Source organism: Tiliqua scincoides, chromosome 2 (genome assembly GCF_035046505.1).
Source record: "Tiliqua scincoides isolate rTilSci1 chromosome 2, rTilSci1.hap2, whole genome shotgun sequence".
Taxonomy (NCBI): Eukaryota; Metazoa; Chordata; class Lepidosauria; order Squamata; family Scincidae; genus Tiliqua; species Tiliqua scincoides.
Genome location: NC_089822.1, coordinates 138,635,206 through 138,648,686, shown reverse-complemented (window position 1 = coordinate 138,648,686; position 13,481 = coordinate 138,635,206).

The window sequence follows — 13,481 nt, the reverse complement described above, 5'->3', positions numbered from 1 at the left end:
TCCATGGGGCTTAAAAATGCTTAACCTTGGCTGGAACTTGTGCAGGTTCATAATAGCCCAGAAAATTAAAGTTGTCTCCACCACACATCCTCAATTTGTTCATGATCTGGCATTGAACATCGTGACCCCTGCTTCAAGCAGCTAGATCTGCACGACTATGTACAGCGGATGCCTGCTGCCATAGGTAAGCTCGCATAGGGCTGGAATGGAGGGGGGGGAACAGGGTGGAGGTGGGTTGAGGAGATAGCGTGGGGGAGGGTGCATCAGGCCCAGGAAGGGGGCAGGTTTGGTGACAGTGGCATCCAATGAATCCAAAACACCCTTCCTGTGTCCAATCTGCCATCACAAGTCAATGTGGACTTGCACCAGATGTAGAGCTGGACTGAGATGACCCATGGCAGCTACTGGGGCTTACCCCAGGGCAAAAGAACAAATGTTTGCTTATCCTGAAGAGGCTTTAACATGCCATAATTCCCCCCATGGGATACAGCAGAAGCCACGCTGGTGCAGCTGTATCACTGTGCAGGGAGTGACAAAGGATTGGGCTGAGCTTGAAGATTCAATTTAGCTGCCATGGCTAATAGCCATCAGTAATCCACTCCCATAATTCCCCCCATGGGATACAGCAGAAGCCATGCTGGTGCAGCTGTATCACTGTGCAGGGAGTTACAAAGGATTGGGCTGAGCTTGAAGATTCAATTTAGCTGCCATGGCTAATAGCCATCAGTAGTCCACTCCTCCACGAATTTCTCCAATCCCTTCTGAAAGCCATCTAAACCTGTGGTGGCCACTACTGCATTCTGTTGCTGTGAATTACATTAATGAATGATGTGCTTTGTGAAGAAGTACTTTCTCTTGTCTGTCCTGGATTTACTGCCAGTCAGTCTTACTACTTGACACCAAGTTCAAAAATCATAGAATTGTAGAGTTGTAAGGGACAAGGTCAAACCCCTTGCCAGCAGCAGGAAACTCTTCTAGAGCATCTCCAGCAGGTATCTATCGGGCCTCTGCTTAAGATATCCTGTAAGGGAGAACCCCCAGTATCCACCACCTCCCTTGGCAATCTATTCCACTGCCTAACTGCCCTGACTGTCCAATCGGAATCCCTTCTCTTGCAGTTTGAACCCATTGGATGTAGTTCTACTTTCAGAAGCAGTTGAGAACACATTTGTCCTTTCTTCTGTATGACAGTCCTTCAGGTATTTGAAGAGCGCTATCATATCCCCTCTCAGCCTTCTCTTCTCCAGGCTGAGCATACCAAGTTCCCTCAACCTCTCTAGTAGGGCTTGTTTTCCAGCCCTCTGATCATCCTCATCTCTCTCCTCTGAACCCGCTCCAGTTTGGTTGCCTCTTTCTTAAAGGGAGGTGCCCAGAATTGGACATAGTACTCCAGGTGAGGTCTAACCAATGCAGAGTCAAGCAGAACTACAACTTGTGACTTTGTAGCTATGGTTGTTGTACTAACGCAGGCTAAAATTGCAAAGAAGGTGAATGCAGCAACCACATCACTCTGCTGACTCATGTTCCACTGCAACTCCAAGATCCCTCTCACATGTTGCGCTGCCAAGCCGGGTATCTCCCATTCTATGCTTGTGGCTTTGGTTATTTTTGCCTAAGTGTAGAACCTTGCATCTGTCCCTTTATCTATTTATCAATTGCAACTCAGTTCCATAAAGCCCTCTCTTTTGCCCACAAAAGTCCACACATCTTCTGGATGGTATATATGACTTTCTTAGTTGAGCACATCATATTTAGAGGCCAAAGATAAGCAGGCATTCATTTTAGCACTATTTTAGAAATAATTCCTTAACTTACATTTTCATTTTAAAAAAATATATAACTAGAAGGATGCTCAACCATGCCAATGTAACTATTACAACCCAAGGGCAGTCAATATATTCGTAGTAATCAATTTTAAAAATGAGCCTAGTATCATTAAATGTTTATGATAATATAAAAATATCTGTAATACACACACACACACACGTGTGAGCACATGCATATGTGCATGTAACACTGTTAAATATTTACTTTGGGAAAAATAGAACTCATTCAAGGACTCTGTACGGTTGCAAAAAATGTCACGATTGTTCTATCTTGTGACTTCAAAAGAATCAAAAAAATAAATGTATCAAGAAAGCAAGCAAAAAAAGGTGACCATTATCACAAAGACTGGCCTAATACTATTTTACTCAGATCCAGTGGGTTATTTTCTCCATCATTAACATATACCAATTTCTTTAACCCATGTAACCATTTCAGATATTTTATTTAAAACATATTTGTGTCCTTCTTACAGCAATGATTGTAACAGTCCAATCCTAACCTACCCTGGAGCAGGTAGGCTGGTGGGCCTGCACTGTATCCAAGGCAGGATTGAGGCTGAAAGCGGTTCGGCCTGGGGCAAGGGGAATCGCTTCCCTTTACCCCAGGTAAAGCAGCAGCAGCTCCAAAGGGGCTACTTGGATCCACGCCACCTCAAGAGGTAGTGCAAATCTGAGCAGCCCAGGGCTGCCCAGGGACTTCAGGGTTATGATCCGGTTTAACTGCTGGGCCCTGGCCCTGCCTCCCACTCCCTATCCACTCCCAGGAATGCCCGCTGCCTGCTCTCCTCCTGCCCCAAACACCTCCCTCCCACCTCTTCCCCCCTCCCCACTCCCCCCCCCAACCCTTGCACCAGCCAAGCTCAGCCAGTGCATTCTTACCTAGCCTGGAGCTCACATCAGCGTGGGGACTTTTGATGTGATGGCACTTTTGTGACACTTCTGGACCTGGTGCAAGGTACTTGCATCTGCCCAAGGGCACATTAGGGTTGCACCCTAAAGTGCTCTAAACAGTGCATCAGTTACATAACAACCACAGTGCATTATGTATAGACTTTGTCTATGCCTATTATGTACAGGAAAAAAGATGCTATCTTCATCCTAGTAGATGTTCTTTACACAGTGTTGTATAAGGACTGCAAATCATTCTTCCAACAAAGACAAATCATCATCTCTCTTATCATTCAAATTACGTCTCCATTTCTGAGCTCAGTTCCAAATTTAGGCTCCAGGCTGAGTAGATCAGCAGCCAGTCAACTGACCCCTTTTGATCTAGGTCTTAGTCATGAGCTCCACCAAACCTGTTTCTCCCAATCATTTATGCGCCAGCCTTCAAGGAAATTGAAGATGCTGGAAGAAGACTGTTGTCATGCTGTAAATCTTAAGTGGTGAAAAGTCTGTGATTTAATTTTCTCAGTTAGGAATGGGAGGTTTTGAGATACCTGGAACATGACTTTCAATACCATATTCTTTACAGAAGCTCTGCCTGCCTGCCTTCTTTCTTTCACTCTGATTGTTAGATTGTATAAATATACTGGCCCTGAACTGCCTAGGATGGCTGTGGATTGTGGACTCCCCATGCCTGGAGGCTTTCAAAAACAGGTTAGACGGGCACCTGTTAGGGATGCTTTTGGTCTAGGATGTCCTGTCTTGGGACATGGACTTGAATTGAATGACCAGTTGGATGCCTTCTGACTCAATTCTATATCATTCCCTAGTATTGTGATAATCAATGTTAGCTAGACCAGGGCCTCAGAAGAAAAATGTAGATACATTTTTGTTTTACTGCTAGCAAATTCCAAATTTGGAGAAGACCGCAGGGTTATCTTTATCCACCATACAAGTTGAAAAGTTTTTTGATCACCATCATGCTGCTGGCCTCTTGAAATAAGTTTGTAAATAGACATCCTGCTGTCATAGCCACTTAAACTATAAATAGACCGTTTTTCGTCAGAATTCCTGCAATTGGATCAATTGCTTCCTGATCTGACGGTGAAACTGCAGTAGCTTGATGGCCACATGACAAAGGGTTAATTAAACCTAGAGGCTAGAAATAGATGTACCGTTTCTATCCTCCAAGCCTTAATAGGGGGGTGACAATTCTGTCTATGTGACAATTCTGTAAAGGTACATGGGGTGTTCAGTTTGCAAGTCTGGAGAAGACGCAATGAAAGACTCCAGATGATTCCTTCTGTTGAGTAAACAGAACATGAATTTGGAGTTCCACCGGGCTGCTTGGAGTATCAAACTGTGGGCAGGGAAAGAGTTAAGCATTCACTTCTCTTCTTCTCCCAATGCATCTTTCATTGTGGTGACCCTTGGAGATGGCTTTCCCTGTTTCATACGCCAGTAAAGCAGGCCACACATCAAAGTAAACAGCACAGTTGTGACCAATAGGGGTATTCACATGTTCCACTGTGCGCATGTACATCTGAGCTTTCACATTTTCATGTGAGTAACTGTACATGCATTCATTTTAAAAGTAGCATCGGTCTGGATCCCTTGAAAGTACAGAGAACAGATTGCATGTACTACTGTACTTGCAGAGAACATACAATGTGAATCAGGGATGGCAAATCCAGCATGCTGCGACTCAAGTCAAGAGTCCCCACCCTCCTCCACAACTCAACTCAAAAGCAAGTCATAATGGGGGCACTTTCCAAGTTGCTGAATCACCTTCTTGTGACTTGATAGGACTTGGGTCGAGTTGCTCCCTTTAAGAAGCAGGAAAAAAACAGGGCTGTTGCTGGAGTGTGTGTGAGTCAGAGTTCTCCTTGAATACTACCCTTATGTCCCTGCCCATCTCTAAACAGGGTGGGAGGGTCTGGGAGGGACTGGTAAGAGGGTGAAGGGCCACGTGCAGCAGCTGCAAGGCTTACCAGGACAACTCAATCCTCAGCAACTCTACTCAGAAATAGCCCCATTGCAGCTGGTCACTCAATGAGGCTTCCTCTGCCTAAGTAACAACGGAGTTGAAAGGAGCCATGTGTTCGAAAGCATGATTGCTATGAATCCCCTCCCTCCCCACTTCCCTATCTCCTCCCCTCCCTGGGCTTCTCCAGCCAATTGTAAGGCAAGAACCCCTGTCGACTCCTCCTTCTGCCCTAAATCAGCCAAAGAAAATATCAGAATGCCCATCCTTTGTCCGATGATCATTGCTTCCTTCCTTCCAATCAAAGATGGGCAAAAGATCTCACTCCCGCCTCCCGCCCATGCAAAAGGAAAATATTAACCCTTCCCTACCTCCCAGTTGGAACCTCCCTGCTGCTCTCCCAGCCTGAATGAGGTTTTTCACACCACAAAAACAGTAAGCAAGCACAGGCAGACTTGAGTCTGCATGCTTGGGGATGAGTGCCAAGTCAGCGGGCCCATGACTTGTGTTTTTTCTAGTCTTCCAAGTGCGAAACTCATGAGTCCACGAGTCAGCTAAAAACACACATTTTCGTGACTCATGTCTGAGTCACCTGACTCAAGTTCCCATCCCTGGGGTGAATTACTGTACACACCTACAGATCAATGATCACATATACTCTGTACACATAAGCCCTATGCAGATGTTTGAAAATCATGGAAAGTCTCCGGCATCCCCATGGAGAGCATTTCTCTCTTTAGATAAACACTGTCCATGGGAAGAGAAGGACCTGGGACTAGGAGGGCAGGGCTCCCAATTGTTGTGAAACTGCAGAAACAATCCATGGTTTCATAACATCTCCGTAGGGTTAGAAGGTACTCGACAAACATCGAACCTACTTGAACAGGGCTATAAGGACAAAAAAGGGTAACATTGTCAGCCTCCCCATTTATTTCCAGAATTAAAAAAAAAAACACAGAAGTGGCATTCACATGTTTAGGTTCACTTCTAGTTTGACAATAAGAAGCAAGCTTGAAATTCCCACTTGGCAATGAAGGATTACCAAACAGGGGCTCTTCCAAGGCACTCTCTATTTGTCATTTTTCAGCCACAATCTAATCAACTTCCCTGCTGAGAACAACCAGGCTTGTGAATGGTTGACACAAGGCTTGCTGTGGAATGTCACTCTGTCATCAAAAGGAAGAGCAGCTTCCATCATGGTGTTTATGGACCCAGCTTTGGGACACTTCAGTCTCATCCCAGAAAAAACTTCCTCTGTGATAGCCGCTAACGTAATGGTACAACACAAAGACCCTGCTAACCAAGGTCATTCATTGGAAAGGAAAAAAAAAATGGCACGTTTCTCTCATGAAGGATGCATGTGTTTAGATTATTGTAGCTCAGTAAAGATGCTTCTTAGAACAGTGCTTAGAAAATAGAGAATCCTCAAGCCTGGAAACAGCATCCACCGCCCCCCCCCCACCCCTAGTCTGTGGGTACTCTCTGTAGTTGTTGTAGTTGGTGAAGGCAATACACTCTCTGAATTCTAGCATGGAAAAACAATACCAGGGTTAAGCCTGTGCGTAAGTCTGCAGTGTCCAGAGCTAGACTGTGTTTTCCTGGGAAGGGGAACAACTGATGCAGCAAACTGTAAAAGCAAATAGCAGCAAGGGGCAGATTTTCATCAGGAAAATTATCTGAATCCTCCACCCAGGGTGACCAGAAACAATGGAGGACACAGGACCTATACCTTTAACCATGGTCTAGAAGAAGGAATTTTGGCAGGTGTAGCTTTTTAAATCCTTCCCTGCAGAGCTGCACCTGCTAAGATTCCCTCTTCTCTACAGTAGTTCTAGGCATTGGGTCCTCCATTTCATCTGGTCACCCTGCCCCCGCCCCAGTTGTTGTTTTTTTGTTTTTTTTACAAAAAGTAAAGAGACAAGAGATATGATGATAGCTCTCCGTCACCTCATCTAATTTGGCACAGAGACATCCAGGAGAATCAACAAGGTCAGATCTCCACTGATTTTTTTCTTCCTTCTTCAAAGCTGCTATCTTTGTTCTTCAAAGCTGCTATCCTCCCCCAAATAGGTCAGAAGCCAAATGGAAATGAGCCTCAAGAATCCATAGTGTCATTCAAGAATGCTGGCATTGGACCAACCACCTTCATTGCTCCTTACTCAGTCAATCAACCACAGCACTCCATGGGCAAATGGGGGCAAATTGTCACTTCCACGATAACAAAAAAAAAAAAGTACATTCCAATGTAGTAACAAACACATACATGTTGTTTAAATTTAGAATTCAAGGATTACCACCAAAAGCTGATACTAACGGGCTCATTTAAAGCTGATATTCACTCCAAGGAGGTGTAAAATTGAATATAGTCTCTCGCCATCCATGGTGATGGCATCCATGGATTTGACCAGAGGACAGTCTCTGGTGCCCCTGGAAGCCACCTTTGAGTTGTACCAGATGCTATAAAAAAATGTTCCCTTTAAAAATGTTTTTTAACGTTTTTTAAAAGTAGAAAAAAGTGTTCCTAACCTTAGCGCTGCAAACCTCACCTGCTGCAGGGCAGTGTCTGGCACTCCTGGAAACCACTTCTGGGTTGCACCAAGGCCTGAAACCCCCTCCCTCGGTCCTGGCACTCCTCAGAATGCATTGTGGAATAGTTTGGGAAACACTAACACAACACATTCTGAGGTAGGGCCAAGGGAGAGGGTTTCAGGCCTTGGTGTGACCCAGAAGTGGCTTCCGGGAGCGCCAGACACTGCCCTGCAGTGTGTGCCCCACAGTTTGTGGTACTAAGGTAAGGAATGCTTTAAAAAATTTTTTTTACTTTTTAAGTGTTGACCCCAGTATTCATAGATATTGGTATCTGCAGGAGGCCCAGGAATGAATCCCCCACAGATACTGAGGGACTGCTGTAATCAAATTCAAAATCCAGACATTGAGATCTTTTTATTTATAACCATACAAGTTTTCGCTCATCACCTCTGCTGATTGTGAATATTCAGTGGCTCTCTTTGGCCCTAATTGACTAAATGGGATTACTGGGATAAACTCATCTGAATTCACCAGTCTTGGACATGTACGTAGTACCCTTAGGATTCTATGGCTAAGCCACAGAGACCCATGTTCCAAAAGCCCCCATGACACGCTTCCCTTTCATATTACGAATGCATGTTAGTTTAAAGTTTTGCGTTGGAAACAGCATGGCAGCTGCTTCTGGCCATGAGGCAAGGTAAACAAGGAAGTATTAAGAAGCGAGGCCTAGCTGGGTGTATGAACTACTTTTCTGTTATGTAAACAAACATACAATAAAATAAAGGTCAGCTGGGGATTGGTGACATTCACATTTCCCTTTTTGTAATTGGCAGGATGACACAGTTTTGCCTTCAGCTGCATTCACATCAGCCATTGGTTTCATTTGCCAGACTCACACGAGACCAAGGATTACACGAAACAAAAGTTGACGCAGTTGAGATTGGACCCAATTAATTATCCTTGAATGATCTTGCTATATTCCCAATCAGGGCAATTAAACAGAATTTAAAAAGTGGGGTTTTGAGGTTATTTGTTGTGGGTAGAGTGGGACCCAATACACAGTAGCAATTTTAAAATATAAGTATTTCAGGTCAACAGAGTACAAGATTGTGATCAGCAGATTACCTGGCACAAAGCTGGGTCTATATCAGTGGCTCTTATGAGGACAGTGAAATCAGGGCCAGCCCTATAATGAGATGACTTGAAGTGGTAACCTAAAACAGTGGATTATCAGGCAGTGGAGGGAGCACAAAAGCACCTACCCACCCACTCAATCTATTCCGCCTGCTCACTACCACATGGTATGAGAATGCCCACCAAGCAAATTTGCATGACTCAATAGAATGAGACCATCCATCTATCTGCTACTACTGCTATCTTGCTTGCATTTGATGAAGGACAGAGCAGAAGAGTTGTGGGCCAGAGAGGCACTGAATTTTCATATAGAAAAATAAATATATATATGAAAAGAAATTTTAGGCATTCACTCCCAGAGGAGGAAAATTGAGGAAGCTCTAGTTAATAGCTTACATAGGGAACACAGGCCATCCTAAATGAAGCTCCAGCCTCCAATAGAACTATGTAATCATAGCCTCTTTTTGGTGACTACATTCTCCATACAAGAAGCCATCAAACTAATGGCCCAATCCTGTTCATGGCCTATGTCAGTGGATCTTGCAACCCACTGCTGTAAGTCTCATCTGAGCAATGTGAAAGCCATGCTATAGCCATACACTTCGGAGCTGCCAGTACAAACAGATGAAGGCTCCACATTTGCACTAGTGGATCCTAGGCACCCCAATGGAGCAGGTAAGGTGGTTTGGGAAAGGATTGGGGAGGGAACTCCTAGAAGTTTTCATACTTTCAGGAGTGCTAAAAAAATAACTCCTTTTATTTAGTGCTGTTTTTCAGCACTTCTTGTGAAAATCACTATGCATTTATTTATATTGCCCAGACTATCCATTGCCCTCATCATATAACTAAATTGGATTGGCTGTGTAGTAGTAGTAGTAGTCGTCGTCGTCCTAGCTATGGGAAACAATAGGACAAAACCAAGGTAAAAACAAAGTGAATATTTGCATGTTCCAAGTGTTTTTTTAGGACATTTTCTTTCCCACTAAAGTTGCTAGTATATACCCCCAAAACTACACTAAAGCCATACATCCTTTTCTTCTATTTATCTACCAAGCTGTGTTCAACAAAATACTATATTTTTTTCTTTTATGCCTTGTACTGTGGCCAGATTTCTTCAAATGATGCTGTTTATGAAAAGCCCCTTTAAATGCTGTGATAAATGAAATTTCTGGATGATACAGAATTCAGAGTTAAAACACATTTGTCAGCCAGTACACTCAGAGAAAAATCTGGGAACACATCATCTCATCCAGCTGCTTGTGAGGTCTGCTGCTCTGTATATAAACCATACAGGCAGTCTAAACACACACTCCTCCTTTCTACGCTGTATCTGAGGACCTCTCCATGAAGAGAGGCCAGGAGACACTGGATACGCCAGGATCATGGCAAACGTGCAGAAACAGCTGGGAGAAAGAACTGACGCTGGGCTGTAAAACAAACCTCCTCAAACACTGTCAATTGCTTGGTTTCATCATGGACGTGGATCTTCTAATGTCACTAAGGAGGTTGGGGTGGGTGGAGGGCATTTAAAGCCACAGCAACAGAAGAAAGGCACTTTCTAACATGATCAAGCAGTTCCATGAAGCCAGCTGCGTCACATAAGCATAATATAAAGTGGTGTGTAGCTCTTCCTCCCACTCACCCCCATGCACAGTGTGACTAATCTACAAAGGCTGACCTTGGACATACAGTTCCCTACACAATGATTTGCAAGAGGTTATGAACTAAGGGTTTATACATCCACTCATGTAATAGAGTGGGGCAAGTGGGAATTGTGGTTAGGAGCTGGTATGGCAAGTACATGCATCCTCTATATCAGAAACATTGTTTTACCTGAACTGCCCTAGATGGCTGGAAAGAGAGCATCTTTGGGTACAGCACTGAGATGAATAGAGTTGGCCAATTCCTAAACCCAGTTCCCAAAAATTCCTCCCTACTCTCTTTAAAACACACTTTACCCGTACATTCTGGCAGCAGACACGGTAGCCTTCCATACAGGGAGAGGGGGAAGGATTGTGGTCTTCCCTTTCTCACTTGGTACCAAGAGAGTGCAGAGACTATTGGAGGCCCAATCCTATTCAATTTTCCAGCAATGCTGATGGAGTGCATGCTGCATCCTGTGGTGGGCCCTGGAAATGTTTTATTCCTGAGGGCCATGTGAGTCTTTTGTCCTGGCACTGGAAGGAGAAAAGAGACAAGAGCTTGAGGAACTTATCTGAGTTCAAATTTGGCTCGGCTTGGAAATGAGCTATTTCCCCGATTAAAAAAAATATATATTGGCTCATTTCAAAACAATCCAGAGTGACTGGGGGTAGCAAGGAATTCACTATCACTAGCTTTTATGCTAAAGAGTTAAGGGTGGTAATCCAATGGGGAAATGAGGATATTAATACTTTTAAAAGGCAATATCCAGCCTTACCATTGCAGTCATTTTTCAAGGTGGTGCCCAGCCATTCATAAATAAAAATATAAATTACAATCAAGCAAAGGAGTTAAACAAGAGGTGAGAATTCTTTGTTGGAAACCAGAGGATCTTGATTTACCATGTTTTTATGCCTGGATGCGGATAACAGGCTTATCTGTGGTGATGCTCATAATTCTCAGTACTTTTCAACAGAAAAAAAAGTCTCACATTTAGCTGCAATTACTAGGTGGTGAAAGAGGTTAAGTGATGTACATGCATGTGTGAACTTTAAACCTTGCCTGTTTTGCACTACAGTATAATTGTCCAATTCCTTCAACTCTAAAAGGAGCATCACTGTACCATAGTTCCTGTGGACACATTTTTATGTCCCTTGGGGCACTGGATATGCTGTGTAGGCGCATACAGTGTCTGCACACAACCAATGTGCTTTCGCCCACAATGACCTCATATCAGTTCATACAACTAAAAGGAATGAATGGAAAGATAGCAGATTCTTTGTGTAGCCTTGAAGACTGGCTTCCTAATTCACATTATGAAGACCACCTCTGCGTGGTGCCCACTGTTCACACTAGCTTCTAACTACAGCAGAACTATGTCTGAGGCCACACAGCTGCAACTGGTTCATGTGGCAGGTGAAGACACACTGAGTAGGCAGTGACTTTTACCTTGCAGCTATTAAGGGGGGCTTTCTGAGCAGTTGTGGCAGAAAGCTAAACGTCAGTGCTCAGAAAGTTGTGTATCATTGACCTGCGCACAAGTTCAATGACTACCATTCCTGAGGTGGCTGTAAAAAAGAATGGGGCCAACATGGAGGAAAAGATACCAGTCTTTACTCAAGACTGATCTTTATACAGGTACTTCCGATGATGCATTTCTGAATGGGAGCAGCAGCACCTCTTGAACATAGAGCCTGAAAGATGACCGAGATGCAGGATTCAGCCTGTGCACTACTGCCAAGTCTAAAGGATGTCTATGTCATCATTCCAACAAACAGGCCTCCTGAGTTGCAATAGACCAGAGCATGTGGTGAGGCCCGACAATCTCAACAAAAGCTTCTAGCTCAGTCTTGTTCTCAGAGTGTCTTCCCCCCCCCCCACAACTTGTTTATTTTTTAAATAGCATTTTTATCTTACTCCTTCTTCAAGGAGCTCAGGGCAGTGTGCATGGGTCTTCTTCCCCATCATACATTGTCCCTCCCAATAACCCTGTGAGGTAGACTAGGCCTTAGGTTGCTCAGTGCACTCCATGGCCGAGGGGGATTTCAACCTGAGTCTCCCTAGCCCCAGTCCAACATAAGAAGAGCCATGCTGGATCAGGTCAGGGAACCATCTAGTCCAGCTTATGTTGTGTATCTTTAGCACTTTCACTAGCCACTTCACCTCGCCAACTTTTGCTTTCAAGCAGCAAAAGGTTTCTGCTCTTTCTGACCTTGCTATTCTTCCCTTCACCTTTCTCTTGCCCTACTCCATTCTGCCTTGCATGGTTCCCCCCGCCAGGACTTGGCAGGAGCTGCGGGGTCTGACAGAGATCTTAGCCAGGCCCAAGCAGTTTCTACACACTCTGGTTCTTTTGTATTCAGTTTGATCTGAATCCCCTTTGAAGCTTTAGGCCAGAATCCAGAACACAGCGAGCCAACTGCTGACAACAATGTGCGCTCTTATGATTGCTACACTTGCCTGCAAGATACAAGCTTGTGTGATGCAAGGAAGAAAGCAAACTCTGATCTATCTGCGTACATCTCCTCTGTGGGGGCCTGGGAATGATCAAGAGCACTTTGTGCTCATTATAACACATTGGCTCAAGATGGTCTCTGCAGGAGGCACATAATAGAAGGCCTGTTGAGCAAGTTGGGAAACAGTTCAACCAGCCTCAGGTTCAGACTGGAACAGCTGGCTTGGTTTTTGATTCCCCTACCTAAAAAGATGAAGAGGAAATGCTTTTACACAGACAGTATAATGACCTCCAGGTGTTCAGCCATAAACATCATTGCACTGGTCAGGCCAGGGCAGCACTTCCCTCTCTTTTGCATAGTTCGCATTAACGTGAAAGATTTCTCAACAAATAATCAAAGGTTGCCTTAGGCAGGATTCAGGGGCAGGCCATGTCACAACAGGGGGAGCAGTAAGCAGCCCCCCCCCCAGTGCTGACCAGTGGCCAAGAGGGATGAGCCCTGAGCCCTGTGTTTTGCCAAATTCCCAGTACAAGCTTTGCCTAGAGAACCTATGCTCACTTTAAGCTAATTAGCTTCCTGTGTTCCCCAACAATGGCCCCAGTTCTACACTTCAGCACTGCTGGACCCCACCACCAGGGTAGTTCACCTGTTCAACCTGCAGAGGTCCTCCTTCCTCCCCTCTCCTAGCAGCAGCTACCACAGCAACACTTTGATCCTCAGCAGGTCTTGGGAGTAGCAGCCACACACCAGTCTCCAGTGACTCCATTTGCCCATTTGTCTGTCAGTTAGTCCATTGGTTCCTCAGTCCATTAATCCATCAACTCTCACCTCCAAACTGCTCTCTAAAGCTCTCCAAACTCCTTCAATCTACACCCACCAAACTCTCCCTTCTCCAGGTGCTGCTTGTACCCCTTAATGACCTGGTTGCCTTGAGTGGCTGCAGCTGTGCAGCATACCCACTGCTAGTTGGAGCCCTGGGGTTGACCCTCTGCTTACCTGCCAGAGCAAGACACCACTGTTGACACC